The sequence below is a fragment of the Aotus nancymaae genome, unplaced genomic scaffold (genome assembly GCF_030222135.1).
Source record: "Aotus nancymaae isolate 86718 unplaced genomic scaffold, 86718_ANA_hifiasm-v0.15.2.pri h1tg000007l, whole genome shotgun sequence".
NCBI lineage: Eukaryota > Metazoa > Chordata > Mammalia > Primates > Aotidae > Aotus > Aotus nancymaae.
The window spans coordinates 59,004,143-59,022,874 of record NW_026988418.1 but is presented as its reverse complement, the minus strand read 5'-3'; positions in this window follow the sequence as shown (position 1 = coordinate 59,022,874).

Below are 18,732 nucleotides of genomic sequence, written 5' to 3'. Positions count from 1 at the left end.
AAGAGTGTATGAAATGATGAACAAACTAGCATTTTGATAAACCATCAACACTTGTTTTCAAATTCTCATATTCTTCTATCTTAGGAAACATCATTTTTGAAAAGGTGGCAAATGTAACACATATTTTTTTCTTTTTTCTCACATAAGGTCAGTGGAGAGTAACATTTTTAAATGGAATCTTGGCCGGGCGGGGTGGCTCGCACGTGTAATCCCAGCACTTTGGGAGGCCAAGGTGGGCGGATCATCTGAGGTCAGGAGTTCCAGACCAGCCTGGCTGACGTGGTGAAACCCCATCTCTACTGAAAATGCAAAAATTAGCTGGGCATAGTGGCGTGGGCCTGTAATCCCAGCTACTGGGGAGGCTGAGGTAGGAGAATCGCTTGAACCTGGGAGGTGGGGGTTGCAGTGAGCAGAGATTGTGTCACTGTACTCCAGCCTGGGTGACAGAGAGACTCCATCTCAAAACAAAAACAGAACAAAACAGAAAAAACCAAAAACGAAAGTCATAAGCAACGTTTAAAACAGCTATACAGTCATAGAATTGTAAAAGTGAAAACTGACTGGAACATTCGTTGTTCAATATACGTATATATGTGTGGAGAGGAACTGACATGCGCCACACAATGTGATTCCAGTAGATTCTTCCCGTCTTTCCTAGCAGATCTGTTGAATTTTGGAGGAAGTGGGGCTACCTGCAGCCTCCTGCGTATTCCCAGTGCTGGCCAGCAGAGGGTAGCAAGGGACCACATATGAAAGTAGCCAGGTCCCACCCATTCTGATCATCGAAGCCCAGCAGGTGTCACCCTTCTCAGTCCCTAACTTACACCTGGCCCCTCGAGAGCAAGGAGGAGTGGATTCCAGCTCATGCTCAAGTTGTTGACCTTTCCTGCCATTTTAGCCTAGATTTACATGTTTCTCCTTAAAGCCCAGATTTTAGAAGGGAGGCTGTAAGAGGACCGTCCATCCTGGCTCCTGGAGCATTCAGTTCCATTCTGTTTGCTGGGACAGCTCAGAAAAGTCTGAGAATATTACTCCTTTATTCTGTTCTGTTTTTTAAAAACATTCTCCAAAAGACCTTTCCATCCTTCTTCACTCTTCAGGCCGAGGACTAGACGTGTAGAGGAATGGTTGGTGTTCAGCCACTGCAGATGACCTGCTTGCGTCCACATCCCAGTTCTGATGCTGAGGAGCTGCATGACCTTGGCAAGCTGTTTGACCTTTCTGTGTCTCCAGTTCCTTCTCTGCGAAATGGGCATTGTGATGGCCTGAATTGTGTCCCCCGCAATTTATAAGTTCAAGCCCCAAACCCCCAGCACCTCAGAATGTGACCGTATTTAAAGAAGTGATTAAGTGAGAATGAGGGCTTTAGCTGATTCAGTCTGACAGGTGTCCTTAAAGGAGAGGAGGTGAAGCACATGGAGAGATGGCAGGGCTGAGCATGCACAGAGGGCAGCCATCCACAGGCCAAGGAGAAAGGCCTCAGGAGAAACCAACCCAGTCCACACCTTGCTTGTGGACCGCCAGCCTGCAGAACAGGGAGAAAGTAAATTCCTGTTTCCTAAGTCACCTCATCTGTGGTATTTTATTGTTTTCCTATGGCCCTAGGAAACTGTTACAGGCATCATGAGAGAATATATACCTCGTAGCGTTAATGAGAGGAATAAATGGAATGATGGATGTCAAAGGCTCTTAGTTAAGTACCCAGCGTGGGATAACTGCTGAACGATCGTTTTCATTTTAGATACCTACCCTCATGCCATTTGCCCATCTCATTCCTGATAACTGTACCAGACCATATATAAATTCTTTGTAAAGAAAATAGAAACCATCATGGGGAAACATGAGAAAATTCCACTGTAAATTCTGTAAGCCCATTCTCCCCTTTGTCCCTCTTGCTAAAATAGAGGAGGTATCTCCCTGAAAGGCCAATTTCTCCACATGTGTCAGCTCGGATGCCTCCCAGCTCTTCAGGCTTTCCGTTTATTTCCTGGAGTTTCCTCCACATCCTCCCACAACGGCCACCTCACTCTCTTCTCCCCTTTACTGTCCAGTTTCCTGAGTTACTACATGTGTGTCTCCACCTACTCACCTCATTCACTCTTTTTTTTTAATTGTGAAAGATATTTATACATGTGAGAATCAAATCTTTTTAAAGAATAATAATAAAACAAGCCGGGCACTGTGGCTCACACCTGTAATCCCAGCACTTCGGGAGGCTGAGGTGGGAGGATCACGTGAGGCCAAAAGTGTGAGATCAGCCTGTCAACATGGCAAAGCCCATCTCTACCAAAAATACAAAAAATTAGCCAGGCCATGGTGATACATGCCTGTAGTCCCAGCTACTCAGGAGGCTGAGGTGGGAGAATAGCTTGAACCTGGGAGGTGGAAGTTGCAGTGAGCCAAGATTGTGCCACTGCCCTCCACCCTGGGCAACAGAGAGAGACCCTGCCTCAAAAGGAGGAGGAGGAGGAGGAGGGGGAGGAGGAGGGGGAGGGGAGGGAGAGGGGGAGGGGGAGGAGGAGTAGGAGGGGGAGGGGGAGGAGGAGGGGGAGGGGGAGGAGGAAGGGGAGGGGGAGGGGGAAGGGGAGGGGGAGGAGGAAAACAAACACCAGTATACTACACCTAGGTGAAAAATAGCACATTGTGAGTAAATAGAATTCTGCTTGCTTCCCCTTCCTTCTCGTAGCCTGTTCCCTCCCAGACATAGGTAATTGTAGATGTCCCAAATTTTATGTCAATCTTCTCATGCTTTTCTTTATAGTTTCATTTCCTACCGTATTTCATTGAACTTAAGCTCCCAACATTGTAAGATGCATCATTATTTCAAGTCTAAGAAAGCTGCTTACAAAATGAATGGTTTGTTGACAAAATTTTGCTTACAAAATGAATCTCAATTTTGAAGTGATTGAAATGTCAGAAAAGGAGACATGGCTTAGAATCAACAACATATCATCTGCATGCATCCCAAATTGTGTTTTTAGTTTTGACTGTTTCATCTACCTAAAGGCTTTACAAACATGAAATCATAAAGTCTTCTGTGATTGTTTCTCACGGCCACAGAGAAACAGTCTTTTGAGATTGATTTTATGCTTTTGAGACTCCCATGCGTCTTCATGAAGCTGTCGTTTATTCCTTTTCACTGATGAATAATATTCCACTGTGGGAATCTGCTGCTACACTTTATATATTCTTGTTACTGTAATTGAACATTTGAGTTGTTTCTAGCTTTCGTGATTCGAATGATGTTTTTATGCTCATTCTTATATACCTTCATATACACGCGAGCCTTTTAAGGGTCTATACATAAGAATAAAATTTAGGTTCACATAATACATTAACGTTTAAATTTACTAAATAATGTCAAAATATTTCCAAAGTGATTACACCAATCTAAATTCTCCATTTCACTGTGGGCAGATTTTCAGCTCCATTACAATGGAGCACATTTTGAATCTTGTTTAAGGAATCTTTCTCTTATTTCATGTTATGGGAGTGCTCCTACATTGTTCTCTAGAATTTTGCCGTTATGCCTTTTGTGAGAAGCAATTTTTCCTTATTTTTCCTATTCTATTCCAATCATATTGGGATTATCTGTTTGCTTGAAAGGTTGGTATAACTCACATAAAGAACTAGCTGGACCTTCAGTTTTCTTTGTCAGGAGATATTTTAACTATTAACTACTAATCTTTTTTTTTTTTTTTTTTTTTTGAGATAGAGTCTTGCTCTGTCTCCCAGGCTGGAGTGCAGTAGCATGCAGCCACAATGCCTGGCTAATTTTTGTATTTTTAGTAGAGACGGAGTTTCACCATGTTGGCCAGGCTGGTCTCAAACTCCTGGCCTCAAGTGATCCACCCACCTCAGCCTCCCAAAGTATTGGGAGCCACCACGCCTGGCCAATCATTTTCTTTTAAGGATAAAGGAAATCTAGGTTTTCCCATTTCTTCTTGAGTAAGTGTTGTTAATTGGCATTTTGGTAGGAATTTTTTCATTTAAATTTTCAAATTTAGTAACATAAATTTGTTCACAATATTTTATTATCTACATTTTGACACATTTGTTCTCGTTTTGATAACTCTAGACATTTATCAAAGAATAATTGGGTTTTAAACTTTTGCATATTTTATGTTTATTTTCTATTTCATTAATTTATATTCATGTCTTTGTTTTTTTTCCCTCTAATTTCTTTATGTTTATTCTGATATTCTTTTTAATAACTTCTTAAATTAGATGCTTAGTTTAGAAATTCTCAGCCTTGGCCAGGTGTAGTGGCTCATGCCTGGAATCCCAACTCTGTGGGAGGCTGAGGTGGGAGGATCACTTGAGCTCAGGAGTTTGAGACCAGCTTGGGCAACATAGTGTGTTTCCATATCTATATTAATAAAATAAACAAATAAATAAAATTTAAAAAGAGAAATTTCTACTCTTTGTTCTTTTCTAAGTATAGAAAATTTTAAATGCCTTTTTAGTGCAATTTCACAGGTTTTGGTATAATGTACTTTTATTGTATTTAAGTTCTATTAATTTTCTAGTTTCTACACTAATTTTTAAAAAAATTATATCCAAACCTATTGGGTTTTCTAGTTACATTTTTTTATTGATTTTTCACTAAATAGCACTGTAATAACAGAAAGTGATCTGAATGACCCCAATCCCTTGATATTGAGGACAGCCTTTCAGCCTAGCACTTCTTCATTGTTCTATGTACATACAAAGAAGATATACGAGTTTAGTTGTAATGTCTAATAAATGTCAGTTAGATCATACAGTGCTCAAATTTTCTATATTTTATGGATTTTTGTGAGGGCTGCATTTCCTAACATTTACTGAGAGAGTTGTTTTAATATATCTCATTAGGAAAATGGGCTTTTCAATTTCTGTTCACAGTTTTGTCAAACTTGTGTTTAATGTACATTGAGACTATATTATTAGGGATGTACTGGTTTAAAATTATTATATCTTCCTAGTTAATTGAAGCTTTTTCACTACAAAGTGACCTTTCTAAACTCTTGTAAACATTTGCCCTAAATATTGATTTTTGTCAGCTATTAATACAATAATATCACTTTATTTTGGCTAATAGTTGCTTGGTATATATTTTTCATACTTTAACTTTCAATCTGTTTGTATCTTTATGCTGTTGATAACAGCATTTTTTATAAGTGGCTGATTTTTTAAAAATTCCATCCAATGGTTGAGGTCTTTTGACTCTATGTTTAGTCTATTTATATTTATTCTAATTGACAATACATATGGATTTATTTCTATTCTCTTATTATTTACTTTCTATTTGACCTATTTTATAAATCTTCTGCCCCTACCTTTTTGCATTTTTAAAATTAAGAGATTTGTTTCTTCTTTTTAAATTTCTTTTTCTTCTGATTGGCTTGGAAAGTCCATACCCTATCTCTGTCCTTTTAATGGTTACCAAGACTATTTACATATATAGACTAAATTCTGTAGATTAAAGTCTAAAGCTAATCAATACCTTCATTCTCCTATCTGATAAGGACTCGAAGGCTTTGGCTGCTATCACTCTCCCTACCACATTGTCTGCTGTTGTCATCCTGGATTTTGGTTCTAGCCTATTTGCCACTCCCCTACACACATACACATTTTATGCACATACTAGCCGCCATGTGTACTGGTATGTACACACAGTACATACTACTATGTGTACTAGTAGTACTCATAGTACTACTCTTACTTGCATCTTGGATTTTCTATTAGGAATCATTTTCCTTCTGCCTGGAGTAGGTGCTGTAGCATTTTTCTATAATGAGAGTATACACGAATAAATAGTTTTTATTTGTCTGAAACTGTTCTTACCTTTATTCTTGAAAGATAGTTTCAATTTTATGTTGAAAAACAATTTTTTCAGCATATTGAAAATTTTTTCACTGTTTTCTGGCTTCTATTGTTGCTTTTTACAAGTCAGTCATTAGACTATGTGTTGTTTCTTTGAGCAGTACCTGCCTTATTCTATCTGGGCTCTTATAATTCTCTTTCTCTCTCTGTCTCTGTCTCTCTTTCTCTTTTTCTTAGATTTATTAGTCCTCATGAATCTGGGGAACTATTTCCAGTAATTCTGGGGAATTATCAGCCCTTAACTTTAAATACCGTTTCTTCCCCATTCTCTCAGTATTCCATTGTAGAAGGAAACTCAATGTACATGTATAACACATTCTACCATTCTACCCTCTCTTTTACCTTCTCTTTTTAGAATTGGCATATTTTTTATCTCTCAGATTTGCATCCTCAATAATTTCTTTGGATATATCTTCCAATTGACTAATTCTCTCTTCAGCTGCATCTAATCTATTACTTAATCTGTCCACTGAATGTTAAATTTCTGTTTCAGTTCTTATTTTTAGGAAGTCTATTTGGTTATTTCTCAAACCTGCCTATTTGTTCTTTAAGGTCTCTTGTTTCTGCTCATATTTGTAAGCTTCTCTTTTGTTTAAACATAATAAACATAATTGTTTCACATTTCATATCTGAAAATTCTGTTTATTTCCCTTAAAACTTTATCAGTAGGAATTTGTTTGACGTTTGCATGAAATTGAGGTATCTAAAAGGATTTGCTTTTAATTCTGCCAGTTACCCAAGAGCATACCAACTGAGACCATTTAAATTAAACTTGATGTTTGTGGTCTTTCAGGCTAACGGGTAGATGAATCCAGATAGAAAACATTTGAGGCTATCTGATGGTTAAAAATCCTTACGGGATCTTTTTCCCCTCCTTCCAGTGCTAAGGTCAAAGTAAGCAAGATGCCTTCTTTACGACAAGTTTATTTCTCATTCACCCTTATTCTGAGAGCATGGGCATTTGAGCCAAATTTAGGCAAGGGAATCTTAGTCAATTCCCTACACTTTGCAGGCCATAGATATTCTCATCTGTTCCCTAGTCTAGTACAACTGCCCATGAAAAGTTCCAGATTTCTAGGATCAGCAAAACCATCAGAGCAAATCCTGGTTTTGCTCTCTGCTCACCAAGGGTTCTTAGTTTTATTTCATTTGTGTGGTCTGTGCATTTCTTACTTTCCTTCTACCTCAGAAATACATTTGTAAAGGTTTTAGAATTCACATATTTAACAACATTTTAGCTCTTTCAGCTGGGAGGTCATCCAGAGCGCCTAATCTGCTATAGTGCTGGGTACACAGGAAATTTCATTCAAATGCCAGCTACAAACTCCATTCAAACATAAACTCTTCCCACCCTATATGCAAAATCAAGTGCTACTTCTTGCTTCTCATTTTATACAACTTCTTAGAGCATTAGCAGCCCCCTCCTTCTTGCATCCCTGTTTTCTCAGTCCATGTGACACCACTCCCTGCTTCTCCTTCAGCTCCTTCTGAGTCTCTTTTGACTCCTTCTCTGCTCTCCCTAAATCTTATCATCCCCCCTAAGGGCTTGGTCCTGGGTCCTCTTCTTTTCAGACTCTACACACTCAGCTTAGCAATTTCAGCCACTGCTGTGGTTCCCAGTACTATCCCACTCCACATATGCTCACGTACAGAGCTCCAGTCCCACCCTCCTGTGCACTGCAGGTGGTTCCTATGAAAAGCCGCAGCCTGATGCTTCACAAGCAGTTCCAACAAAATGAGGGGCAACGTGACTCCCAAGGGAGAGCACCCCTCACTTTGCTCTGGCATAGTCATGCAGTTAAGAAAATTCCTCAAGCTGATACTCTCCAGGCCATCAGTAGCTTTAAAGGCAGCATTTCTATCTTTTCCCCTTAATTGTACAAAGGAGGCTCTTTTATTGGAATACCTGAGTACAACCTTCTCCACTATCCAGCACTTCCAAAGAGTGAAGACAGAAAGGAAAGAAATAGACTGGCCAAATGTGGGGTAGGAATGAAATGAAAGGGAGACTAAAAGTCATTTCTTAATGTCTTTTGTACATAAAATATCAAATATGATGGTAAACATAGCCTAAAGAAAATTTGTTTTCACCCACTGCTGCCTCCTTAAAGAAAAATAATTTTTTTTTTTTTTTTTTTTTTTTGAGACAGAGTCTTTCTCTGTCACCAGGCACCAGGCTGGAGTGCAGTGGTGCAATCTCAGCTCACTGCAATCTCTGCCTTCTGGGTTCAAGCAATTCTCCTGCCTCAGCCTCCCAAGTAGCTGGGACTACAGGTGCGTACCACCACACCCAGCTAATTTTTGTATTTTTTAGTAGAGACAGAGTTTCACCATGATGGCCAAGATGGTCTCGATCTCTCGACCTCGTGATCTGCCTGCCTCGGCCTCCCAAATTGCTGAGATTACAGGCGTGAGCCACTGTGCCCGGCCAAGAAAAATTTTTTAAAAGGTCAAATATAATAAGTGGGTCTGTGGTATTTTTGTAACCTGAAAAAAGCCAGGGACATCACTGAGAGTCACTGTGAGGATGTGAAGAAAATGTGTGTGGACTCTGTGATGTGCTGCTCAGGTCCCTCTGGATGGAGTGATGGGCTTATTTCCCAGTGTGATCCCAGTGTCATTCTTCTTGGAGGATGACCTCACTGAAGAAAACTGCCTCACCCAAAATCACTCCCCTTCTAGGGGCAGCCAGACCCAAAGATTGATCAACGTGGGTGTATAAGGGCCCAGGCCCCTCACCCCAACTCAGGACAACTCTGAAGGCCTGTTCTCAGCTGTAGAGCTTCCTAAGGATTGGCTGAGGCCTGTGTTGGGCTTACGTCACAGCTCAGCTGTTTCCTCAGCTCCACCCTGCTTCCTTCTCCTGCCTTCACAGGTGTTGCTGTTCAGGGCACTTCCTACTAAACATTCCACTACGCATCATTATCACCAAGCTGCTTTCCAGGGGTTTCAACTTATGGCACCACGGACAGACAGTCTACAGGCATCCCTTTAAAATCCAGCTCTGCCCTTTAAAGTGTGGCGGTCTTGGGCAAGTGTCTTCATTTCTCAAAATGCTTTTCCTCATCTGGATAGCCTGCAGGATTGCAAATGTTGGTTGCCCCATCTAGAGTCAGACCACCCTGGGTTGGGATTCTAACTCTGCCACTTGCTAGCCAATAACTCACTAAATTTAGCAAGACCTCAGTGTCCTTGTCTGTAGAACAGGTAGAGATTACGTCTTTTATCTCACTGAATTCCCAGTGTGTAGCACACAACAGGCAACCAACAACCCTTCAATAAATAAACAGATGAAACTTCCAGCCGGCTGCCCACCAAGAACCAACACTTTTGTTTTAAGCATTTGCTGAAACAAATTTCACCAATTGCTTTAGAGCTTCACGTTTCTTGACATGGTGTCGGATATCCCGGGGATTATTTTGCCCCCATATATTATTTGGAATTCCGGTTTTCCTTCGGTTATTCAGCTCATGTTACTCATCTGCTTGCAATCCTCCAATCTCTTCCGGCCTCATTCATGCTACAGTCCCAAAAAAGACCATCTGTCTCCCACCACGGTGAAAACTCCATAAGAAGGGGCTTTATCTGCATTTTCAGGGTGGTATCTTTAGAGCCTAGGACAGAGCTTGGCACATTAGTAAGTACACAATTAATATGTGTTGAATAAAAATGTTTTCAAGACTTCTTCAAAAACTATCATTTTAGATCTCCAGTTTCTTAGACTTTTCATTATTAGTTTCTTTCTTTAAGCAATAGAATCACAGAATTCTCTATCTTAAAGATACAGTAGAAGTGTTTAAAATTATTTTAAAGAAAATGTTGAGTGGGTTTGATGAGGCCATACAGACTGAGTGACTGTCTTGGCCTTTACAGTTAGGATGACTCCCAGGCCAGTCCTCTTTCCACTAAACCACGAACTGAGGTAGTTTGTAATTGAAAGTCTAAAATAGTTTTCCTTTCAGAAGCCCTTGAATCTTCTAAAATGCAAACCTAGGAAATGTAGGAAATGAAGTTTAACTTAGACTGTGACCAGTGACACATGTAGGACCGTCCTTCCCTGCCTGTGTCCTCTGCCCTGGCTGGCTTGCCTCGCCCTCCTCCCATGCTCTCTCCCTCATGGTTATCAGGACATCAGCCTCTGGGGTACCCCTCATGGGACACATGGGCTTTTTTGGTCTCTTCTCCTCGCCCCCAAAGAGAATTAAAAGAGTCCCATCATTTCTATTTTCTGAATTCAGAATATATTGGTAGATTTGAAAGAACACAGAAAAATTAGAAAAAAAAAATAGCTGTAATCACCACAGAAGAGGTGCTGGTTATCAACTGGGCCAACCCCTTCATTTTACAGATGCGAACGCAGAGGTCCAGAGAGAGGAGGAAAAATGATTTGCTCAAAGCAAATGCATTATGTCCAGGTTAAACTCTTGACTTTCCCTCTCAAAGCTCCCACTGCCTCAGAAGACAGTGTCGCTTTGGCCACATGCTTCCTCCAGAGGCCCAAGAGTTAGCCTTGAGCCCACCACCCACCACGTCCAACCCACCAGCACATCCCTTGGCTCTCCTTTCTCAATGTAGTCCACGTAGGCATCCTCATATCCTGCAGGCCAGCCCACCCCAGGCCAGGTCATGCCTCTCCCTTCCAGACTGCTGCAGACCTACTCTTGCTACCACACCGCACCCCAGTCCTCCCCACACGAGAGCAAGGGTGGCCCCTTCAACCTACAAACCCAATCATGCTTATTTTCCCTGCTCTCATTCTCCCAGTAACTTCTCATCACTCTTAGAAAAAAAAATGTGAAACTCCCTACCAAGGCCCACCTATGTGATCTGACCTGGGCCATTCTCTTTTTCTTTGCCAACTACCACACTCCTTCACCCTGTTCTAACCACACCACAGTGGCTTCCTTGCTTCCAACACCCAAGCTCCATCCTGCCCAAGACCTCTCTACCTGTTTGCCCCTTTGCTCAGAAATCCCATGCCCCATATGCTGACATATCCCAACCCTCTCCGACAGCCTAGCACAGCTAGCCCCCCAGCACGCTGCCCTGCACCACACTTCACTCTCCTTGTAGCGGTTTGCTTGTTCCCCTATTAGAATATAAACTCTATGCAGGGAGAGAGCTTGTCTTGCTCACTGTTGTGTTTTATCTCCTGTACTTGGAGCAATGCTCAGTAGCTAGGAGCTCAATGAATAGCTGTTAAATAGATAATCACATGAAGGAATGGATGAATAAATGAATTTGCTCCATGACATGTATCTGCTTTGTGGCAGGGCTTAGATTTGAATCCAGGTCTTCTAATTCTCAGGCCAGGCTCTTTCCTCTACGAAGTAACATTTTGAGAGTTTGAAGAATCCCACATCTTTAGTTTTAGAGAAAGAAAAATTGCCTCTGGCTCCAGAAGCCTGTTTTCCCAGAAGGGCCTGGCTCTCCTCCCTGTGCAGAACACAGCTTGATGCAGCAGCGCTTGAGAATGCACACTCATGCTGCAGAGGGGCCAGCCTGGCAGGCCACCACGGCAGCCGCTGACAACTGTGGGCACTGGTGCATACTTTGTAGCAGGTATTTGCAGGACAAGTCTAGCTGAACTGGGCTCCAAAGTGCAACGTGTAGACTGTGTGAGCAACACACACACACACACACACACACACACACACACTGCATTTAAACAAAGCACATCAGAAGAGAGTTCAGGCTTTCACCCTCCCTTCCTGTCAAGCGCAGAGACAAACAGTAGTGGTCTCATTTCCTCTCATTCAACCTGCTTTATTTTTGGCGGTGTGACTTTCTTTGGGGATCGTATATCTTATGTTCTCAGGCTTTGTAACCTATGAATCTCCTGTCAGGACCGACCCACCAATGCTGGAATACAAAGGCTGGAGTGAGCAGTGCTCCCTGTGAGAGAGAATGTTACTGCAAATGAAAAAACCACCTTCACCGCCTAAGCAGAACTCTCGCTTCTAATGAAAAATGTAACCTCCCTCATTAGTTTGAGCACTCAACACCCTGGGGTGCTTACTACAGAGTACCCCAAAGTATGGTTTAGGCCTGAGGGACCGGGTGAGCAGGGAAGGCTGCACCGGTGCAGGGACAGGCACAGTCTGGGTCCTTTGGTGGCCGGGGGTACGAAGGGAGCAGAGCCTGGGCTCCGTCCTCTCCTGTGGTCACAGACCCTCCATCGGGCCCCCGGCCCCTCTCTCCTCCTTTCCCCTGCCTCTTTCCAGGATGTTCTCCTTTGCCCAGTGAGATATGAGGGGCGTCCAGAAGGCTCCCTGTCCTTGACTCTCTCTGTCCGGGGGCCCGCCATGTGTGACCTGTGCTGTCTGTGACCAGGCCACAGGCTCTGGAAGGAGCCGGGAGGAGCAAGAGAGCTGAGAGTAGGCGCTCCCGCTTGTGCAGGGCTGAGGCCGGTGGGGAAGACGCCCGGGGACGAGGGTGTGCGGGGCGGCCGCCTTGCGCGCCGCGGCTCGGAAGCGGCAGGGGGCGCCCGCGGCTCCTCGAGGCGCCGAGCTGGGAATGGCTGGGGAAATTCCGCCGGCTGGAGGCAGAGCCCGCGCCGGAGAGCAGGCCAGGACACTGCGGACCCCAGCGCCGCAGTCCCGCCGCCTCCGCCCACGCTGGTCCTGGGAGGCGGAGGACGCGAGGACGGCGGCCCCCCCCACCGCGCTCTGCAGCCTGGGTGTGACCCTCAGCCCACCCAATGCCCAGAGAGGGGCCTCTGATCTGCAGGCTCCACCCAGCTCCGGGCCCTCTTTTCAGTGGGGAGTCTTTACTGCCTAGGACTGGGGTCGGGGCAGGGGTGGACAGCTACCCGCGTATAGATACTGGCTCATCTGGGCGTATCTGTGCTGCTGCAGGGCGCTCAGCCACCTTCCCTGCAAGATTAGCGGGGCTGGGGAAGACAGAAGAAAGATGCTGTGCTCTTATGGACTCCTTTTCCTTAGACTAACGCCTACGAGGAAAGGAAAGGAGACGAAAGGGAAGGGAAGGGAAGAAGTAAAGCGCTGGATCACCCCGAGAACAGTCGTCGTGGTAGGAAGGTCGTAAAGAGGGTGGGTGGGTCAGAAAGCTCCAGGAAAGGAAAGGACAGGACGCCAAGATTTGCAGATACTGCCTATGTGCCCGACACATATTTTAGGGGTTTTGTGCTTGATCTCATTTAATCCCTTCAGCACTCCTTTGAAGCAGGTGGGCATCATAAACCCATTTTGCCAATAAGCACTTGGAGGCTCACAGAGAAAACAGAACTTGCCCAAGGTCATGGGCTGGAGTGGACAGAGCCATATTCTTTGTGCATTTGTCATAATGAATTCCTTACAGTGCAGATGACAGGAGAGGCATGAAGACAGAGGACCAGGGGGTCCAGGAGGAAGACTCAGTCCTTCTGCTGGGCCCTGCAGCCCCGTGAACCTGGCAGGAGCCGAGAGAGGGAGTTTAGCAGAGAGGGACCCAGAGGCACCCTCTGTGGGTGCTGTTCCCTGCCCTTGACATAGAGGACATTCCCCAACATGGACATGGGTCAAGGTCCTTCCCTGAAGGTGGAATGGGTGGAGCTCGTAATGTGACGAGAAAGGCTTAGAATTGCCCTAGGCTAACATTTTCCAGTTGTACCTTTGAACATTCTAAAAAACCCTCAAAAATCACTTTCACAAAAGTTAATCATTCACTCTGCAGGCCAGATGACCTTTGCTGTGTAGTTGGGGTTTTGTTTGCTATTCTTAAAAGTCCTGTAGTTTGTAATTGGACACATGTCCTTTAGGTGAAGAAGAAAATAATTTAGGGTCCAGTAAAAGGCTTGGTTTTCTTTTGCCCTCCATCTCCCAGGAGTTTAGAAACATTTTCTCAGTGAGAGGTTATAAATTGAAGACTGAAAATAAATTAATCTTCCATGGCTGTGGCCTTCATGGAGTGCTACATACAGAAGACCCCAGGAGACAAAAACATATCAAAACCAAAACGCGAATAAAATCCAAGCCCTCACCAACCCTTCACCTGATTCCTTAGGCCCCTGCTCCCATCTGAGTGGCTGCTAAGTTTACCGACAGAGAGGATTTCAAAAATATCATTGGCACAGTACTCTAGTCAGCCTTGCCCTTTGAGAGGTGCAAGTGAGGAGCTTTTTTTTCTATTTTAATATTTCAATCACCTAAAAGTTAACTGACCTCCTATAATAATTTGGGAGGTCAAATCGGCTATGTGAACTGGACAAGCCACCTAACTTCTTTAGGCCTCAAATTCCCCTTCTGTGCAGAGGCTGGGGAGCGAGCTCCAAGTTCTCTTCAAAGGCTAACGCTCTGCAGCCCATAATCCTGCAGGTTGCCTTAAAAGGCTCCCCAGCTCTGTTCCATTAACTATTTTTGGCTCAGTGATTAGAAGGCCTCGTCGGGCCACACCCATACCTCTGACATTCTGACAACTGGCTGGACATTTTCACTAGGCATCCCACTGGACACTCACTCAAAATGCACAAACCAAACACATCACCTCCCTTTCCCTCTCCTCCTCTCAGCCTAACTCCTCTGACTTCCCTTTCTCTCCTCCAGGCATTGAGCTGGGGACATCAATATAATCTTTAATGTCTCGCTATCCAACAGCTTCCACATTCCGTGAGTTCCTGAGACCTGAATATCTGCGAAGAGTCCTCCTCTTCATAGTCCTACAACTTCTGCCCATTTCACATGGGCTCTTGCCACCACCCCTAGCATGCCCACCAACCTCCTCTCCTTTCTCCCCCGACCCTGACACATACAAATATCACTACCAGATCATTGCACTCAACCACAGTTCCGGCCTGCCTCTCCCCTGCTACAGAAACTTGGTTTTCTTTTGCCAGCTGAGCAAGCAATTGCCACTCAGGGTCTCCACGATATAGCCCCAGCGTAACTTCCCTCCCGCACCCATTCCCTATACTTCAGCCAAACTTAGAGAACTTCACCCACAGGCCGGCTTTTCTCGTCTGCCTCCATACTCTTCACATTCTGTCTGGAATACGCACAGCTCCCATACCTGCCTATAAAAACTCCACCTCTTCATCAAGGCCCAGTTCAAACGATACTTTTACCTTGAAACTTCCCAGGAGAACACACTAAGGACCAATTTCTCATTTGTTTATTCAGCCAACAAATATTTATTGAGCACCAACTATGTGCCAGGTTCTGTTCCAGGCCCTAGGAATTCAATAGCAAATAGGAGGGATGTGTTCCTACTCACAGGGAGCTTGCTGTTGGTGGGTGACAGAGCAAAAGCAAACAAACGAATAAAGGGTATATCCTAGTGAGGGCGATGGAGGCGCTCTTGGAGTGGTCGGCCTTTATTACAGTCTCCTTGTAACACGCCTTTTTGCAATCAAATACTACCTTGCACACTCTCGGAGGGAAGAATCTGAGTCTCATTTATCTTTGTGACTTCCACAGTGCCTGACATCGCCCCGTCCGGGTAATAGCCCTTCAGAATGCATTTGTGGAAAAAAGGGAAGAAGGAAGGAAGAGATGGAGAGAGGGAAGCAAGCAACAAAGAGAAGGATTTGAAAAACATTTAAACAAATATGCCAGGTCAGCAGTGAAGCACCTATTAATGTTTTATTAAATTGAGAAACAAAAGGAAATTCTCATTTTGCATTTGTCAACGTTTATCAGCTTTGCAATCTTAGAGGTGGCTTTCAGTGTAAGAACCTCGCTCGAGGTAGGAGAGGCGATACGGGGCAGCGGAAGGGCACTGCGCAGATCTGGGATTTAGTCCCTGCCCTGCCACGTAAGCGTTGAGAGGTTTTGACAAGTTCCTGAATCTCTCTGAATTTTAATGTCCTCATCTGTAAAATGCGGGTCGTAAAACCTGCCTCACAGATTTGGAAAACTAAGTGAGACAGTATGTGACAAGTTCAGCACCCCAAAATCATAAAATTGATTCAGGAGTATCCTAGGTACTTGTGCTGGCTTTGTTTGGAGGACACGAAAGTAGGCTATCTGCTTCCAAAGGCAGAAACCCTTTGGATATAGGAATATTTTAAAGTATTATTTTCAAATCTCTTTTTATCAATTCTTTTTTTTTTTGAGATGGAATTTTGCTCTTGTTGCCCAGGCTGGAGTGCAATGGCGCGATCTCGGCTCACTGCAACCTCCGCCTCCTGGGTTCAGGCAATTCTCCTGCCTCAGCCTCCCGAGTAGCTGGGATTACAGGCACGCACCACCATGCGCAGCTAATTTTTTGTATTTTTAGTAGAGACGGGGTTTCACCATGTTGACCAGGATGGTCTCGATCTCTTGACCTCGTGATCCACCTGCCTCGGCCTCCCAAAGTGCTGGGATTACAGGCTGGAGCCACCGTGCCCCGCCCTTCTCTTTTTATCAATTCTTAAGGAATTCTGGGCTCTCAAGATCACCCCAGGCTGCCTGAGAAGCGACTGGGTTCTTTCTTACTCTCCCCTAAAAAATGTTCTCTCAGAGTTGCACTCCTTCCAACCATTAGAATTTGTTGCTTCAAGCACAGGAGCCATACAATTGCCTTCTCTACAAAGCATGCCCTGTTGCCTCCTGCTCCCAGAAAATATAGCATAAGATGAAGTCATCTCTTGCCCTGGGCTATGATTTGCTAGTGCCAGTGTGTGAAATGTGGCTTACCTATACCTTCTATTCACCAAACACACATTGCCAAGACCCTGCAAAATCTCCCTTAGCCCCCTGCCCTATTCCAATATTGTCTCAGACTCAGCTTTACATCTTCTGTGCCTTCTAGAATTCACTCATCCCTGTACTCCCAGTGTGAGACACATTCCCATAAGATTAGAATGGAAGCAAATGACTTAGCCTCCAGATGTTTCATCCTGAGTTAAGCCTCTGGAAACACATTTTCACTCCAGCACCATGTGCTTTCAATAGGGTAAGGACTATGCTGGTGACCACTAAGAAATCAATTTGCCCTTTGCTTGTCCAAAGTGTCCAGATGGGCTCCAGAGTTTTGGCAAAAGTTCCTTACAGCATCTTGAGCTGTTGTTCCTTTTACAATGAAGACCACTGAAAATGGCTCTTGGCCATCGAAATCTGCTTCTCTGACAAAGACAGCATATATGCAGTTTCTTGGACAGATAACCCTTTGGATATTTGATGAGTGCCCACTGAATTAAAGAAGGGGGAGTTAGTCAAATATAAGCAATCTTTCATCAGCACGTTCCTCACTCAAGTGTTCCCGCATATCACCCCTCACCTCTCACTCCTCCAGACCACCTCAATTAACCAGGACCCCAGTGGGTATGTTTCCCGGTTTCTTGGTCTCTCTTCTTTCCTTAACACACACATGATTTTTTTTAATGGGTACGATTGAGAGGAGTAAGGTGTCTCTGAGATAAATGTGTTTTTTTAACCTTTCCTATGGTGCTGATATCAGACAAATGTTTTAATGAAGTTGCAGGGAAATGGAGAGAATAGAATGGAATACTCTGGCAGCTTTCGTTCTTGCCTGAGAGTCCCCTTGCCCCTCGACTCCCACCTCCCACCACTTACTTCAAACGTGGTGGAAGAGCTCACAGTCGTAGTAAGAGAGATAATCACAAAAGGAAAAGAAGCACCTGGAGAGCAGGTATCGAACAGGTGGCGAAGACTTCTCTTGTGTGGGTGAGCTGCTCTCTCGATTTTTTGAAGGTTAACTGGAGCTGGAGCTGCAGAGCTGTGAGTTCCTGCTCCCACTGGAAACCTTCTCCAGTGAGGCCTGGAGCTGCTGTTCTTGGGTGAAATTGCTCCTGGGCTCACTTTCTATTCAGGGAACACAGAATTTCACTCTGTCACCATCTGGGGGTTTAAGAGCAGAGTCAGGGAGAGTCAGTGAGAACCTCTGCTGGCAGGGACCTTCCACCGAAAGCCTGGTCCTGTCGCAGGGCTCTGCTCATTAGTACATATGAAGCCATCTCACTTCTCTAAGGCAGTTTTCCCATCTGTAAAAATGGGACTAATGATACACACCTCATATGGTTGTGTTTGAGAGAATTATGTGAAATGTGTTTGAAAGCACATTGTATTGAAAGTGTAGTACAAGTGCTGGTTACTGTCATCACAGAGATAACACACACAAAAGCATGTATTTTTTTCAACTTTATATTAAAAATTAAGATATAGTAAAACTGGTTTGTGTGTGAACAATTTTATGAAATGTAATACATGTATAAATTTGCATAATCGTCACCACAATAAAAATGAAGAAGAGTTTTGTCACCTAGTCATTCATTGAAGAACATTTATTCATGGCGTATTATTATTTTATATATTATTATTGTATATATTTTCTATTGCTCGATTCAGTTTGCTCTCTCTGTGTGTGTGTGTGTGTGTGTGTGTGTTAACAACATTTAATATGTGGTCTACCCTCTTGACAAATTTTAAGCATATAATACAGTATTGTTAATTACAGGCACAATGTTGTATACCAGAGCTCTAGAATTGATTCATCCTGTATAACTAAAACTTTATACTCATTGAATAGCATCTTCCTAGTTCCCTTGAGGGATATTGTTTTAAACTTTTCTTTTTTTGTACTGTCTTTCTCTAGTATCAGGATAATGCTGGTTTAATAAAATGGTTGATAAATATTCCTTCCTTTTTTCTGGGAAGATAGCTGTTATTTCTTGTTGAAATATTTTCCAGAATTCATCAGTGAGACCATCTGAACCTAGAGATTTCTTTTTCAAAGGATTTTTAACTATGAATTCAATGCCTTTAATAATTATAATACTATTTATATTATCTATTTCATGATGGCTAGATTCTAGTAGATTGAAATTTTCAAGAACTTGGTGCATTTTTGTCTAACTTGTAGGATTTGTGTGTGTAGAATTTTTTGTAATACTCTGTTATTTCTTTTTTTAAACTGTCTGTAGGGTCT